This window comes from Poecilia formosa, unplaced genomic scaffold (assembly GCF_000485575.1).
Source record: "Poecilia formosa unplaced genomic scaffold, Poecilia_formosa-5.1.2 Scaffold35, whole genome shotgun sequence".
In the NCBI taxonomy this organism is placed as follows: Eukaryota; Metazoa; Chordata; class Actinopteri; order Cyprinodontiformes; family Poeciliidae; genus Poecilia; species Poecilia formosa.
Window position 1 is genome coordinate 961134 of NW_006799974.1, and position 17360 is coordinate 978493.

Below are 17360 nucleotides of genomic sequence, written 5' to 3' on the forward strand. Positions count from 1 at the left end.
TATATATATATATATTTTTTTTTTTTTTCTTATTATATTTACAAATCCTTTTCTGTTTGGATAAAGTTAATGAACAGCATGTTGTGCTCAAAGTTGCTGACTTCTGGTTACATTTGAGAGAAATGTTAGTTGTACTTGACAGTCACCATAGCACCGATAGTAAGTGAACTGGAACTAAAGATCACAAGACAATAATCAGAACAGATTACCAGATTACCAGGAGTTGGTGTAGTTCACTAGGATTCACACTGTTGAAATCCATGAGGATGGGTGTAACAGAACCATTTTTTTTATCCCATTCACATCACTCAAGCTGCCAATTTAAAGCTTCAACTCCTTAATAAATTGTTGAATACCTAACCTACATTTTGCATGGCTAGTCCCATCTGACTGCATTAAGTATTGTATGATATTTTAATGTGACAACAACAGTAGCTCAGTTCACTTTTTCCAAACAAAATGTATAAAATAGAAATATAGGTAAACATTGTTAAACTTGTGACAATTACCACCAGTTCTCTTGTGGTCTAGGTGGTCCGGACAAGTCAACCGTCTGTTCATTAGTTAATGCATTCATAAAGATGTTGAGATGATTTTCATTTTCACACAGGTTCTATTAGAATCTGAGTGAACTGCTGTTTAAAAGACACAACACATTTCTGTAGATGGCCCAGTTCAAGGACAGCTATTGGGCAACGAAGGGGACCCACATCAACAAAAGTTTAGAGGTGCTATTGTGCAAATGAACTACATGATCAAATAATGTATCATACTTAACTGCATGCCTCTGGAAGATGGAAAAAAAAAAAAAAAAAGATTTTGGTTTTATTTTATGTGCTCATATGTCCACTCACTGAGACATTTAATTGAGGCAAAATGGACACAGATTTGACTGATAGGCACTTCACAGATCTGGTATAGCTTTCATATTATGGGATGTTCAATCTTCCTAATAGTTAGTATTTTACCTCCAATCCAAGAAGTAACATCTCAAAACTGATTTCAAGTTAGATTGGAATGTAAATGAAAAATGAATGTGAATATAGGCAAAGTTATAACATAGTAAAAACAAAAGAAGACCCCAACTAGTAGGTAATTACCACAGCTCCCAGTAACATCTAACCAGTTTAAATAGATTCCATTTGAGCTCTTTGTGTACCTGCAACTGCTGCGTCACTGCTTGCATCAGCTCAAGCACACACAGAGTGTTCAATAGACCCATCACCGTGATCAGAGCAGGAGACGGACTACGGCTAGATGTTCGGAGAGAAGCAACTCTGAAGATACGGAGCACGTTTGTCTTCCACTTTAATTGGCTTTCTCCAACCGCAGCCAGGTTGTTTGAGTCACCTCCATGCCCATTAGATATGGAGATTTATAAGAGGCAAAGAAGAAGAGACAGAATTTTGTTTTATTTTATTGTGCTGCCTTTACTTATTTAACCTTTGTACTACCAGGCTCTCTGGCGATAAAAATCTCATGATGAATTATGACCATAAGCACAGTTAGAGTAATAAACACAAATAAATTAGAGGTGACTGTAGAATAGTCTGATTAGAGCCTTAAAGTTGTAAACGTTCTCCCTTCATGCAGCGCTGTGGACTACTGGAGATGTATAACAGTCACATTAACCTTGAATCATCGACCTAATACAGGATTTCCTAAAACTTTGTACTTGTAAATAACTGTATATTTTAATTTTCTTAATAGACGTGCAACTTTATCTATGAGTAAATTAGATTAGATATCAAACAATTTTCCTGCATGGATCTGTTCTGGATTTCGAATGTGTTTTACGCCCCACGGCTTTTAGATTTATTCCTTATTCATTGCCATCTCTACACCAGCATCATAAAACGAAAATGGCTGTATTATAATTCATCATTCTACTTATCATGACAATACATAGAACAATTGCTTACTATTAAACCACCCCTATAAAAGAGGGGATGTTGGAGGATACAGTTATTAAACACAACTCCAAAAAGTTAAGAGAACATTAATGTTCTTAAAGAAGCAATTGATGCTGCCTTTAAAGTTGAGAGAGGTTCTAAAGCCATCCAAACATTTTGAACAATAATAACCACAGAGAGAGAGAGAGATTATTCACAAGTGAAACAAAAAGAAGTAGTTAATGTTTGTAGGAATGGACATCCCATCAGTTTTTATGTTTGTCTATAATTCCTGTTTGGTGAGAACATAACAGCATGTCATCACAAGGACCAAGTACCAGGGAGTTGATGTTTAGGAGTTTGTTTAACAGCTACAATACCTATGCATCCTGCGGTCATTCAGTCCATCATGAACTCTAAAGTATTTCAGGATCAAATTTGACGCCTTCTGTCTGACAACTGAAGCTTGGCTAAAGTTGGGTCATCAGCTGAATAATTACCTCAAATACAGAAGGAAATCTGTGACAGAATGGTGGACAAAAGAATTTAAGTACCATCTCATTCAGGTTACATCAGATGAACAGGAAAAATGAAATGTTATGACTTATCTGGAAGAGTTGAAGGCAAAAAGGAAATTGCCAGCGACACTTAGTGCAAGGTTTGCACTTCTGGAACAATGTTCTTTATGATACGATGTGAAAATATTTTATCACAGCTTTTTTGAAAATATGTAAAAAAGAGGGAGAAAGCAGCTCACTCTGTAGGGTTGATGAAATTAACATTACAAAACATTTATCTGCACAGGCCATTTTCTCATTATGGGATACTAAATACATGCAGTATTCTTTCAACAACTACACTAAAATGTGTAAACCTTACAACATATTTTGGACATCTAATTGTTTTCCACTTTGGTCGCAATAAAATTTAATGACAAAAGATACACTTGTACGATGTTCAGCATTCTGATTTCATGTAAAATTGATGGATTCTTAAAGTATCCACCCTTTGGAGATGTAAAACATGACACTATTCTAAAAGTCTAAATGTTTCTGCTGGGATTGTTGAACCTAAAACCAGTTGGATAGTTTAATGTGACCTTGACAAGCAGCTAAAAACTTTATTCCTGGAGATTCTGCTGGGGTTATCCGCTACCATGTTCGTAAAATGCCTGGAGCTGTGATTTGGTTCATTATCTTGTTGCAGGACGAACAACTGATCTGTCGGACCAGACTAGGATTTACTACTCTAAAATGTTGTTTCCACACCTAAAACTTTTACTCTGTGCGAGTCATTAACTTTGCCTGCAGGCAAACAACCTCAGATCATTACATTTCCTTTTCCGAGAATATAATTTTCTTTAACTTTCCATTTTATCTGTTTAAGTCCATTCCATGTTGAACCTGTGCATTTTGGGGAACGGGTCTGTGTGTACAATGAATCTTTTGTTGGTTTATATCGTTCTGAAATGTCTAATTACAAAAGCTTGGTTTGAAAATATGTTTTTGGAGCTGTTGCTCTATGACTTCAGATTCAAGTGCAACTATTCAATAGTAGATTTATATTCCTGCTTAAACTTGTAAAGTTGGACCTTATTGAGGAATTTCATCAGTATGTAAAATTGAACACAAATAAAACTGTTGACTGAATCCAAAAAATATGCGACACCAGCTGCTCCTTCCTAAATTTAAACCGAACCAGCCTGTCAAGTCTCATGGTTCTGTAATATTTCTGGCATCCCAATGTGATATGTGATTTAACTCATCAAAGAAACCACAAGTTTTTGCCTAATCATATGTTAGTTCACTGATCAGATCCTTAAAACCCGCTTCACAGTCAGCTGAAGTGTTGATTATAATGGCCGGCAGATGGTAAGTGGTGCGAGCAGCCCGGTTCAGGCAACGTTTGGCCAACATCTTTCAAATTCAGCACTGAAGCTCAAAGCTTCCTCTTCCATTTTCTTTCCAGTTTGCCGCCTGCGTTGTTCTAATTTAACGTCTATGAATAAATCCACAGAATATGTCAGGAAGAAGTCTTCAACTAAAGCTGGAACTAACTAAGTGGTGATTTGGATCATCATTTTTAAGAGGGCCTTAATTTTATGTTTGTAGTCTTTCAGACTGAGTGGTATCTGCAATCAAAGAGCTCTATAAAAGACTGGCAGCCTCCGACACACTACATGCTGGGTTTGGAGGCATCATAAAGAGTATAAAATGTAGACGGATGAATCATTTAAATGCAAATTGAATTAATCATTTTATAAAATGCTTCTAAATGCATCAATTACATAATCGATTCTAATGAAGAGCTGCAAAGTCTATAATTACCTCTGTCCTCTGTCCTCCTGCCCATATTAGCACTGCTTTATGGAGCTCCACATGGAGCCTCAGCGCAGTGAGGAGACAGGTTGTAATTTGACATCGGTGGAATGAGCGAATGTGAAGAAAGACACGATGGAGGCTGTTAAAGTCAAAGCGCCACTGTCTTGCGAAGTGAAATGATGGGGCGGGATAATGAAGGGACCTTTATGCAAAGCTGAGGGTGTCACGGAGCAAGTCCCAGGCTCGCTCACTCCTCTTTGCAAAGCTATAATGATGCATGAAGGACCCCTTCATGTTTATGACATGATTGTGAGTGATTTATTGGCACCCCATGGTAATTAACATCAGATTATCTTCGGGGGGAAGCTGTGAAATCTCACGTCGCTTCTGCCGCCATGGCTTCAAGTTCACTGCTGGCAGTTAACAATACAGACAGGAGCATCTTGAGGGCTCCATTAGCACCTCGCCATATGTTAAACAGTGGTAGCTTTAGGCCTTATCTTCTCAAACAGCCATTAACCATTATTCAGTCAGGCAGGGGCTATAACATTTTTTTTTTTTTTCTGTGAAAAAAAATTACCCATGGAACATGAGTTTTTGAAATAAAAAAAAATTTAAAAAAGTGGGGAAAAAGACTGATTCTCACTGGGTGGGATTTATTTTTGTTATGCTTTAAGCTTATAATCTCCAAAAAGTCATGATCAGTTTGATAAGGGATGACTATGTTACTTCATATCTCGCAACTTTAAATATGAGCAGTGCTCAACGTATGACAGGATCAAACTAGGTTTTCTACACATAGGTATTACAGAAAACAGCTATTTGTGGCTAACTTTAGGAGCTATGTGGACAACATTTGATGCAAAGACGCAAAGTGTTTATGAAACTGAGCCAGTATCTGACGTTGACATAAAAATCAGTGATTGTAAAATCTGTTTCCATTGTTTTATATCAAATTATCACAAAAAAAAAGCTTCACCTGTGAACCAAAACATTGGTTAATCATAGACGTAACCTATGTGAAAAACACGTTGTTCTTTGTTCAAGACCAACGATCGACTGCACAATATCTGGGTAAAGAGTGTATGAAAGGGCAGGGGGGAGAAGTCATAAAATAAAGACTTCAAAATCCTGCTGAGGAGCGCTGCTCTGACTGCAAGACGCTTGAATAAATTTCACCATTTTTTCAGTGAAGAGATATCTCCGCACAGTCTTATGATCCATCAGACGGCAATCCCGCTGAGACTTCCTGGCATTCATCACGGGCTGTCCAGATGCTTAGATACTCCTCCATTTTCGGTCGCCCAGTCAACATTATGCAAAACATCCTCAAGCGAATTGGGAGTCAGTCAAAAACCCAGAAACCAACAGAACGGAGGGCTCTTTTTTAGCCACCAGTTGTAATGGCGGTTCCTACTTCTCCGTTTTCTTAAGACGAATATTGGGCCGAGAAGCAGTCCTCTTAATATTTAAGGTGAAGTATAGGAAATGTAAAAGGCTTTGTAGTGTGTTTGATTCATTATTCAGCTCTTGCCTATTCTCTCCCTCTCTTTCTTGTGCTGTGTGCAGGAGATAACGCCTCAGCTCCACGCTTTAATTCTTTCGCATCGCAGATTAGAACTGGCAAAAAATGTGGAGAAAAAATAAATAAATAAAAAAATCCTGGAGAATATAAGATGCAAACGCATTTCCTATTCTAACCCTCTCCTCTATTGCTGCTTCATCTCGACTGATAAGAACAAAAGCACTCTTGGCGTCTTGCACATCATGTTGTTGTTCTGTTCGCTCTATGGTTTTGGGCGAGTTTTCCTTGACATTTACAGTAAAATCAAGAAAGTGAAGACGATGGTAAGTTATCACCCTGAAGCTCCTTCTCTCTGAAACGGGCCTCAAGCCGAGCACAAGAGTTGCAGGCAGTAGATGAAAGGCTGCTGCTTTGATCGCAACAAAAATGAGACGTGAAGCAGGAGCGATAACGACGGAATCAGTGTTGTTCGGTTCGACTACTCCTCAGCCGATCTTTTCTCTCATTTTTTTTTATGTGAGGGGGAATGGAAAAGCAAGCTGAAGAGACTAAATGACATGTAAAGAAATGTTTTCCTCGCAATCCAGTGCATAATTGGCTTCCTGGACTGACTTCAAGTGTTGGGGGAGATCTTTGACAAAACCATACATAAATAAATTCATCTCCCTGTGCTTTCTGGGTCTCTAGCTGCCTGCAGAAAAGGCCTCGTTATATATGGAAATAAGATTCTCCTCCTTACTCTCCCAGTCGGCCCCCCTTATTGGCTCCCGCCCATGCAAATTCAGGCCGGGGCTGGGGATCCGTTTACAAAGGCGATACTATGAGAGAGACGGAGCAAGCAGCCAGGAAAACGACTGAAGGGGAGAATCTGAGTCAAATCTCTGTGAGGAGCGATAAGCGTGAGCGTGTGCGTGGGGTGGGGGTGCTGGAGATGTTTTAAGTGACAGCAGAGGGCAAGAGAGGCTGAGTCACAGTCACAGGGGGGAGCCATGCAACACTGAGCACATACTGACCCCATTTCTCAACGGTGCGAAAACAATCCGTGGTCATTAAATCCAGATTACAAAAACTGGATATGTCAGAACACACACACACACACACACACACACACACTGATAATTGATATGTTTCTCTTTTTCTTTTTTTTTTAACCAAACATTGACCCAAATTTAAAATAATCCTTCAAGAAACCAACAAAAAATGTTTCCAAAGCAAGTTAAATCTGAATCAGAGAGGCTTTTATTGAAACCCAAATTGGGCAAATCCTCAGGTTTAAAGAAAATGGGGACTATACACAAATTATCTTCCTCCTAATCTGGGGGAGCAACCTAATCAGTGAGACCCAGACTTCCCCCTACCTAGCCATTTGGACCAGCTCCACTGGCGGAGTCCCGAGGTCCCAGGTTCCCAGGTCAGCTGAGAGTCGTAGTCCCTCCAGCGTATATCTGGGTGTCCTCCTGGTGAGACATGCATCTGGACAAAGGGTTCCTCTCGATGTGAACAAGCACTTTCTCACCCTATCTCTAAGAGAGAGCCCAGAGACCTGCCAGAAGAAACTCATTTCAGCCGCTTGTATCCACGATCTTGATCTTTCTGTCACTACTCATTTCATGCCCGTAGTTGAGGGTAGGAACCAGTAAATCGAGTTCTTTGTCTTTTGATTCGGCTCCGTCTTCACCACAACAGATCTGTACAGTGTCCACCTCAATGCAGACACAACACCAATCCCCCCCTATTGATCTCCATTTCTGGTCTTGTAGTAAAAGTGGGTTAATAAGGAAGTTAGTGTTCTTTTTCAATAATTACTCCAGAATATGGGTGTTTCATGAAGACATCTATAATTCACCTTTCATTACAAAATAAACAAAGATAGAAACAACTCCCCATGTATTTTATCAGCTTCCAAGTTCTTGGACATTTGCTTTAACATTTCTGCTGTCCTTGAGCAAGGTATTGAGCTCAGAAAAATCAAACTGAGAAACTTCTCATCAGCGCAACCGTGAAGTCAGCTGTGTTTTTCCTACAAAACAACCAACAGAAGGACCTTACACCTCCAAACTGTTTGGCTAATTAGCAGTGACGCTGTTTGAGGGCGTCGGAGGAAAGCATCCCGTTGGGTCCGCAGCGTTCCGGCTGCGAGATGAGGACACCAACCGGAGGGCCCTTAGAGACCTCCGCCACTGAGCCTAGGAGCGGGCGGACACGCAGTCCTCGTTAAGGTTACCGACTCTGCTGGTGACACACGGATGACAAGGACAATTTACTGCATGGCTGCTTCTCCTTGTCTTTGAGCAAACACACACACCCACACACACGCACACAGACTGTGGAAATTAAGTTTAATAAGAGGAGATGAAACTTTCTGCTCCCTCTGGGTAAATTAGGAGGTCGCAGAGGCAGAACTGAGAGAATATACAAAAGAAGGAAATTAACCACAGAACAGCTGGGAATATTAATGGATGGTTGGGATACTGTACACACTGATACTGTATGTGCTCTGAAGAGCAAAGTAGTGTGGGGAAACTGCAAAGTCAGAAAAATCCATAGCTTGACCGGGCATTTTTCGACTAAAATCTTAAAGTTGGTCTGTAGAGAGAGTCATTGCACATTTTACTTTTTTTTATTTTTTTTATTTTATAGACCTTCCTGCTCTCCATGATGACAGCTCACGTCACATTTAAAAGCCTTGCATACGTTTCACACCTGACATTCAAGCAGCTAAGACCTCCTGCTGCAACGTAAGCAAAAGGAGTGGATAAAAAGGGAAAATGTCCAAATGAGTAATGACAGCAATGTTTGAGACATTATGCAAAACGGAGACATGCTTCAAAGAAGTTCAGCTCTAGAAATAAGTTTACTTCTGCTAAACCCCTCAAACTAACGATGACAGTGCATCACTTCAGCTCCGACATCTGATTAACTCCACAACCTTTCAGAGGATCTTGCGAAGCCTAAAGCGAGCACGGTGACACTTGAAGAGCAGATAGATGGAAATGTGCTTCTAGCTGCAGTTTTAAGTGCTGATTCGCTCTTTCCTTCCAAACTGATCTGTTTGGACCTTTTTAAATCTAACAAACTCGCAGTGAACCATTTTTCACTTTCCTCGTTTCAGTGTAAACTCTGTTTTTTGAGAAAACAGTTGCAGAAACTGAAAATGATCATGTGAAACCATGCTGACGGTTTAACTTTTAAACAGACAAACTAACAAAACTACTCTCTAACTAATCTCTACAAATTCTCACACAGTAAATTCATTTGAACAATTGCTTTGCATCAACTGGCTAATTAATGTGCTGGTTGTAAACGTATTTTGGAATTTGAAAGTAAGTCATATGTGGCTTGAGAAGTGACTCTAAGACAGAGTAGAGTCACTGTTTCCCCTCATTAGCATACCGTTAGTTTACAGAAATGACAGCTTGTTATTTATGCAACTTTCAAAATATGGAACATGGGTTAGAAACATTGTGTCATGTTAGATTTAACAACAAATTAGTATATTGGAAGGATCTTTGGATTCATTGTTTTGTTAGGCTACTGATAAAATAATGCTGCTGTGTTACATCCCTTATCAATAATACTATCAAGTGAAGTATTATTGCAAACAGACATTTTTCTTGTCAAAATAAACATAATATTTTCCTTTCTTTTCCTTTCAAAATTCCTCTGCAAAAACAAGTAAAAAATATGCCCGTAGATGAAGGGTCTAAATATCCCTCCGGACCTAAAATCAACCAGCAGGGGTCAGAGGTCAACAGAAAATGCACAGGAAGTGGACCATGGATGGCTGCGCTGGTGTCTGACCGCTCTAACTGGAGCAGAAGAAGATCTCCCCCCTGGACAGCACTTCCCTCCATGCAATATACACACACAACATGCAGTCATGTCCCCGAACCCTTCCTTTTGTCTTTTGTTGTGTAACACAAAAACACACAAACTTGACTGTTGCTGCATTTACAGATACATGCATATGACCCAAAACCATCACAAACACACACATAAACACACACACGCACACACGCACACACACACACACACACCTACACACATACGCTGTGGAGTGATGTGATGTGATGTGATAGTTGGTCTGTCTGTGTGCTGTTTGCAGGCCATCATACACTTTTATTTCCCTCAGTTCTGCCTCACACGCTTAGCCACACCCACCAAATCCTGCTCAATCAATCAAATCCTTCAGATTATTAACGTTAACTCTGCCCTAAAGCCTCAGCAGATTCCAGAGAGCCCCGCCTTGCGATCAACCAGGCAGAACCATTTTACAGCAAGCGGCGAAGTTCGCGGGAAACTTGTGTTTGGCGCATGATGTTGCGTGTCTGCTCACTCCCTGTTGAGCTTTGGCCTTAAACTCGGCGTGTGTTTGTTGTGCGTTTGTGCTCTGCATTAGAAGCAAGGGTTGCACCGCTGACCCACGTTTGCCTCTGCGTGTGCTTTTTACTCTAGCTGTGTGACCCGAATCGTAAACACAGCATCCGCCGCTGAGCTTTGGGTTTTGTTTGGTGTGTGCGCGCACGCGAGTCTTTTGGTGTGTGTTATGAATTATGAGCAGCAGCCTCACTCTGACCTGATATGTGCATGGCCTTTATCTTGCATATCAATGCACGCATTATTCTTTCTGTTTCTGTATGTGTGTTTTGGAGTTTGAGCTATGCCAAGAGGTTAAATGAGGGGAGGGCCCTCTAAACTGTCGCTGTGGGAAACGCTTCCTGACTCAACACCTCATTGGTCATTCAGCTCTTTACGAGCAAAATGACTGCGGATCCTCTCAGGGAGCTCCAGGATGGGAGGTGGATGCTGCGTCTAACGACGAAGACTCCTCACGGGGACGTTATTCTCAGCACCCCCACCCCCTGCCCATGCCCTCCTCTGACCTGCTGGAGCTCAAACAACAAGCTAATCCTTACAGCACACAGAGGAGCTGCTAATAGGAGAGGATTAAACTGACAAATACACCAACTCCCTTTGGCTGCTCCTCCTCTGCTCTTTGTCTTCCTCTTCCCCCTTTCCTTTTAGTGACTTTACTTCTTAATCTAGTCGATCCCGTCCTCTGAATTGTTCCTTTGCCTACTGCCTCCAACAGTCCCGCATGCTGCAAATCTTTTGTTGTCCGCAATTGTTGTTTCTCCTCATGTTCCTCCTTATTCGTCTTTCTCTTCTTTTATCTCTTCTGTCTCCATCTTTTATTTATATATTATCTCCCCCTTCAGGTGACCGTGGAGTTGATATGAGGTCTGTAAGTCAGCGGGCTGCACAGAGCTTTGGACTGTGCGTGTGTGTATTATTTGTGTTGTAGAGTGGATTATCCAGGTTCCAGGACTCGGCATTCACTTGCAGCCATGCGGAAAGCTTTAATGAGAAGTCGCTGTTTACCGTGGACACAGAGGGGCACACACAGTCACACACACGCAGGCGGACCTATACGTACCCACAGACACACTGAAAATAAACCCACAGTAATCACACAGCTCGACAAACTCACAATGATACACACAGATGCCGCGAACACACACTAACCAGTGCAGTAATGGGATTTGGAGTGTTTTTTTCTCTGTAAACCGGTCTGTCCTCAGTCTCCTCATTAAAGTACACGTTACACACAGAAAACACAGACCCCCTCCTGCACACACGCGTACACTGCTGGCTGCATGGTGCTGCTGACTTTTGGCTTCAGTAATTATTTGGATTTTCTGTGTCTTTGTCTTTGTGTCTGGATATCCGTGCACAAACGTGCAGCTTTCTGTCGCATTGTTTGTGTGTGGCGAGGAACTAGCAGTAACAGGCTGGTTATGGTTTGGGCGGACACTGCAAACGATGCTTTAGAGTCCAAATGGCTGTTGATTCTAGAAATATCTTTTATTTTTCTTCTTCTTCCTCAGAAGTTCATAAATATTTTGATGTAGCCAGTTATGTGTCATCTTCTTTACAGCACAGAAACATCCCTAAACGACTGACGTGATTTATTGTTGTAATACAATAAACCCACACATCACTAATGAGCATGAAAATAGCAGCATTCAAACAAGCAACGTCTGCAGGCAGCACATGATATCATCAGTTTGGAACTGGAACCATTCCAGTTGTTGCAGGATCGCTGCATGAACAGCTGTAGCTTTGATTTTTATCCATTGCACTCACAGGAACTTGCTTGTGGAAAGTTGGACACACATTTGTCTTAAGAACTGCTAATATTATTTATGGCGTGGATTCAGCAAGATTCCTTCTACAAAAATTCTTTGAATTTATTTCCTTTTTTTGACTCTTCATGTTGACAGGATACCATTATGTATTTACAAGGTTTATTTTATTCTTTCTTTCTTTCTTTCTTTATTTATTTATTTTTAATTTGTAGGCTTAAAAACATGATCCAAATCTAATTTACATCAGAAACCTGTGATGTTTTAGATCTGGTAAATGTGGAAGTCAAATGGAGCTCAATGATCTCATTGCCCAAAAGCCAATTTGAGACGATTTGAGCTCCATGTCATTATGACTTGTTTTCCTGGAAGAGGCCATCAGAAGATATAGCGATCAATAAGAGAGACAGCACTATTTAAGTAAGCTGTAGCATTAAAATAATACTAAATGGCTGTAATGGGCCTGCCAAGAAGGTGTCTGGTGATTTCACCACTACCCGCAACTGCTGACGTAAGGCTGGAATGAAGAAGACTTTCTTCAAATTCTGACTCTACCTCAAACTCATTGTGCGAGGCAATGTTTTTCCAAACTATTACTCTCAAATTTTGGAGTGAAACTGAGTGTGGTATTTTTTTTTTGTTTGTTTCTCATGTGGTTAAAAGTTCAACATGCTGTCCATTTAGAGAGATTATTCTGCATACCTTTGATATACCAACTGATTATTTGAGCTACTTAAGACTTTCTTTTTTCCCAAAACCAATTTGTCGAATTTTCCTCTGACATCTGCGTCCGACTAATGAATCGCAAAAAAAAAAAGGAGCCTAGAGGACAAGGGAGCAAGTTTAAACTGGACAGCCTTGAGTCCCAATCCGGCATCCAGAACCTTCAGTCAGTAATAACTAACAGAAGCAGATGAAAGAACGATTCATTTGGGAAGCCTTTGTCAAGCTCCAGCAAAAAAGGAAATAAATCGACAGGAATGCGACGGAGCATCACACAGTGTAATCAGTATACCAGACTTTATTTAAATGGAGCAAAAAGGAAAATAAGCATTTAACGTTTTGTCTGCAGCAAGTCCAAAGACAATAGAAAACCAGATTTTACACACATTCCAGATGGACGGTTGAGAAAGACAAAGGAATCACCACTGGACTGACTTGCTGCTATTAGAGAGCGATGGGGAATGTACTCAGCCATTTTAGCTTCCACATTCATTTTTAATATATGTCTGACAACTGGAATTTGTTGTTTCGCTTTGGTCAATGAAGTTCTTTTATCACAGAAATGTGAGAATGTGCGGCTAACCACCTTCTGAGAGGAAAAAGGTATTTGTCTCAGCGGAGCAGGGAAGTAGAGTTCTGTGTATGCCAAACTCCATTTCCAGTCTCACACACAGTTCTCTCTGGGCGGCCATGTCTCTTCACATGGTCCATTTTCTACAGCTAGTTGAAGCTCAGTGAGCCAGAATGGGCTTAATAAACTCTTCGATGCACAGTGAAAGCAGCAGCGCAGAGCCAAGTGTTCATTTCCGTCCATGACAATCACAAGCAAAGACAAAGATTGTGATCATCTTTTACTGAAAGCATTCAGTTTTATCTGGGACATACATGTCTACGCTTAAATGAGTCAATACTGATTAATTTTAAGATATTGAGGGGGAGTTTAGGTCTCCAGTTAGAAAAATATTTATTTCTCAAAACAATAAAAAAAATTGAATATGTCATGATAATAATTCTGTAAAATCTGACTGTAGTCATAATTCTATTTCAATGCTGTCATAATTTATGTGAAGGTGCAATATGTACCTTTTATTCAAAAAAAAAAAAATCTTTACATATTTGTTATGTTTATCATTGTGTCGTAACAGTATAATCTGTGATGACATAATTATTATTTATTTTGAGAGATTATCTGTGAAAAATAATTAGCTCCTCTCCCTTCTCCAAGGAACAAATGCAGACGTATTCCGCTCAGCCAGGAACAACCAATAAGAGCCAGGAGAGCCTTAGCGAGCGCTGCCAATCATGCCCGTGCTCATCCCCTCCCCTTGCAAAATGTTGCACTACTGCTGGATCATCACAACATAACCTTCCACAAATGCTAAGGCTAATTAGTGCAGGCATTGATGACCATGGCGGTAAGTTGTTCCTCCACCATTATCATGCTGGGTAGTATTGATTGACGGGGCTAAAGCGCTTCTCTTGGCTCTGATTGGTTGTTTTTGGTCGGGAGTGGTGAATTTCTTCAGATGGCAATAACAGTACAGGTGGAGCTCAGTCTTTTCACAGATTACCTGTCTTACTATGTGAGGACATGGTGACAGCTTAAACATTTATAGAAAATTATATGTTTTGTCAAAGCTGCATACTGTAGTGTTAATGGCAGTTATCAAATGTTTTAATTAGCACCTAAATTTCAATTATACTCATTATTAATTCATCATTTAAAAATCAATTAATTCATATTTTGCCCAAAAATGATCAAAGCTCTGTACAAATCATCTTAATCTACTTTAGATTACTGAGGTGACAATAACAAAATATCTTAATTTGGTGCAATATTGGCAATAACCATATATATATGTATTTTTTATTTTTTTTTTTTATCTAGACCACCAGGCAATGTTTTTGCTTATGCAGGTAAAAACTTTCAAACAAATGCTGAATATTTATGAGAGACATATCTGTAACATTTAGGCAATATCATGTTATTATTATTTTCAAATTAATTATTTCCAGTATACCTGTCTCACAAATAGTGCCGAATCTGAGCAACAATGTTGATTTCTTGCTAGTTTTACCCTCTTGATTACTTAGTTATAATAATTCAACAAGAACCGCCCACAGTACAATACAATTAACCACTAGCTAGTGTGATTCAGATCGTCATCCACTCTTCCAGTTTTTATGTGGCCCATCAACCAATGGAAGCTGAGTAGACCTCTTTGTAAAATCATAGTGAGAATTTTTAGAAAAGCTTGCCTTTTATAAAACGGTAAGCCAATGAACAAAGAACAAAGCGGTAATCACAGCATGGCATTTGCTCTGAACCATGTTGCAGACCTTGCATGCAATGCACCAGATTTTAACCACTTTTTCAACACTTCCACACGTTCAGACATGAGTGCACTCATCTGCCGTGTTCGGTAAACTACCCCACCCCCTTCTGCCCTTCATTCTTTGCTGTCCAGAGAGTTGGATGGTGATTAGCGTTGGGATTCTGGGACTCTGGCCTCAGTTTTCATTAACAGCCATAAACACAGTTCTGCTGCACCACAGAGACAGACCACATTTTTTACACGCATCTAAGACCATGTATGTGTGTTTCTTTTTTTTTTTTTAAAGGCGTACATGTGTGTGTACGTCTGAGTGAGCTTTGTGGGTGCTTTGATGGCGAGAGAAGGGGATGGGGTGTTGTTTATCATAGCATTAATTAAGCCCGCAGTTTGGCTTTAATCAATATAAAGCAGCGGCACTGAAAATGGACTGGTTCCCACACAAACTTTTTCAGGTCTGTATTTACTACATCAAGCACAAAGACCTAAATATGGAATTCCTCTGAGACAAGCAGAGTTTGAAAACTCAAACACATACGCTACCATTATGGGTTCAGATCACAAGCTCATTAAAGGCATCCACTCGATTTGAACTAAAAACAGCTTGATTTTTTTTAAATCCATTCTCAATCTCATTTTTCCATAATAATCCATGTTCAACTCTAACAGGTAGCATTCTTTAAATCTGTATTGATCTGTAGCAGCAAGTTTTCTAGCATTAGTAGAATGGAGGCCAGTAATGTCATGATGTAGACATATGTAAGGGAATGTTGCAAGTGCTATTAGTTAAGGCAATAGATGTTGATTTATGATCCTTTCATTCAGCAAATCACAGTGGGTGACTTCTGCAGACCATTTAATATGAGTAAAGTTCATCAGCACTGTATCATGAATCAACAATCTGAAACATGAAGTGCACCCACTCAAGTAAAGAGGCATTACTGACGCCATCAACAAACCAAAATTTCCCCAGTTAGTTTAAGATGTTAGAAAAGACTTATTGTTATAACTGCATGACAAATCATCATATAATGCAGAGGCCAGGTTTCTATCTTTATATCAATATGAGGATATATGTTGCTTGAAGGCTTTAAACACACACATCCACACATTTCCCCCAGATTTCACAGCTGATATAAATTTAGCCACAAAGTTTGGGTGACCGCAGCCCAGGCTTGTGAGCGTTTGTGTGGAACCAGGTGTGGAGGCTTCAGTGAAGGAGAAAATTAGTTGGAAAATGACAACAGCGAAGCTGAGTGAACAGACATCAACTTCAGAGAGCTTAAGGTGAAACCTTTCCGAGAAACTTCAAACACACAAAGTTATTTTCACTACTATTCTTTCTCAGTGAGTCAATGATAATTATTAACCCAGATAGTAAAAGTGCTTTGTCTCCTTCGTGTTAATGTTGGTCGTCTTTAAACTCGGTAAACTACGATGGATGAATAAATCACTACAAGAAGAAATCAGACAAGATTAGGGTAGAAACTCTCCAAAGCGTTCCACAGATGGGCTGCTGATTATGACATTATGGTGAGGTGACATAAAACCCTTGCAGCTTTATTCAAGAAAGGTAAAAGGTCCCAGGAGAGGTAAATATGAATTCAGAGAGCTGCTGGTGTTTGAAAAGCACACCTGGTTAAATACAGTTCAACACAATGGCATTCAGAACCCTCAAAGGAATATATCTGCCCCTGCAGCCATGTTACTCAGACCTCATTTTATAAAAACCTATGTAGACCACATGTACATGTAGTATATGAATTATCTGATAATGAAATGTTTTGTTGCTCTTATGCCTCAATAATTCAACAATCCTATGCAAATTTATGGTCATACATCCCAAAATAGATTACTTTGGGATTTAAGGTTAAAATTTGAAATTTGAAAGAGACAATCTTTTAAGGTGTTGTCAGTATCATACCTCCATAAGAATTGCGTTGAACAAGCCAAGATCAGAGAACGAGTGGCCAATTTATATTAGGACAGATCCCGTCTTTAAAAAGCAAAAGGTTTCTTCAGTGTCTCAAAACATTAGATGTCTACATATCAGCTTTGCAGATACGGAAAACTATCACATTCAGACCATAACTCCTGCTCTGTGACACAATAAACATTTTTAAAGGGTATTTATTTAAGTCATTTGCAAAACATAACATAATGTTTATTCCCAAGGGGAGCAAAAAGTGGGACCAAAACAGTTCCTAGAGCTCATTTTAGGTTAAAGCAAAAATATGTCATCCGGTGTTTAAACAGAGTAATGAACGGAGAGCAGACAAAGAAGCTGACGCTCAAACACACAAGCCGCCGTTTTAGAGTGTGACAGCACTTGTTTATTGTAATAAAAACCTCTGGATACAAATTACATTCACAGGAACGGCAGCGGGACACCAAGCTGCTCTGTTTGATTCCTACAGCAA

At 39.8% G+C, this 17360-nt stretch overlaps 1 protein-coding gene and 1 long non-coding RNA gene across 5 annotated transcripts in view; one reads left to right on the plus strand and one right to left on the minus strand.

Annotated features, from left to right (window-relative positions):
- LOC107836018 (uncharacterized) overlaps nt 1–17360 on the plus strand; it is a 577303-nt gene that overhangs the window by 286103 nt on the left and 273840 nt on the right. The window contains exon 2 of the long non-coding RNA XR_001661869.1: nt 7550–7556. This is a non-coding gene — a long non-coding RNA (uncharacterized LOC107836018). The remainder of the gene's footprint in view (nt 1–7549; nt 7557–17360) is intronic.
- The window catches only part of LOC103136852 (protocadherin-1-like), a 211408-nt gene that overhangs the window by 32756 nt on the left and 161292 nt on the right, over nt 1–17360 (minus strand). The window lies entirely within an intron of this gene.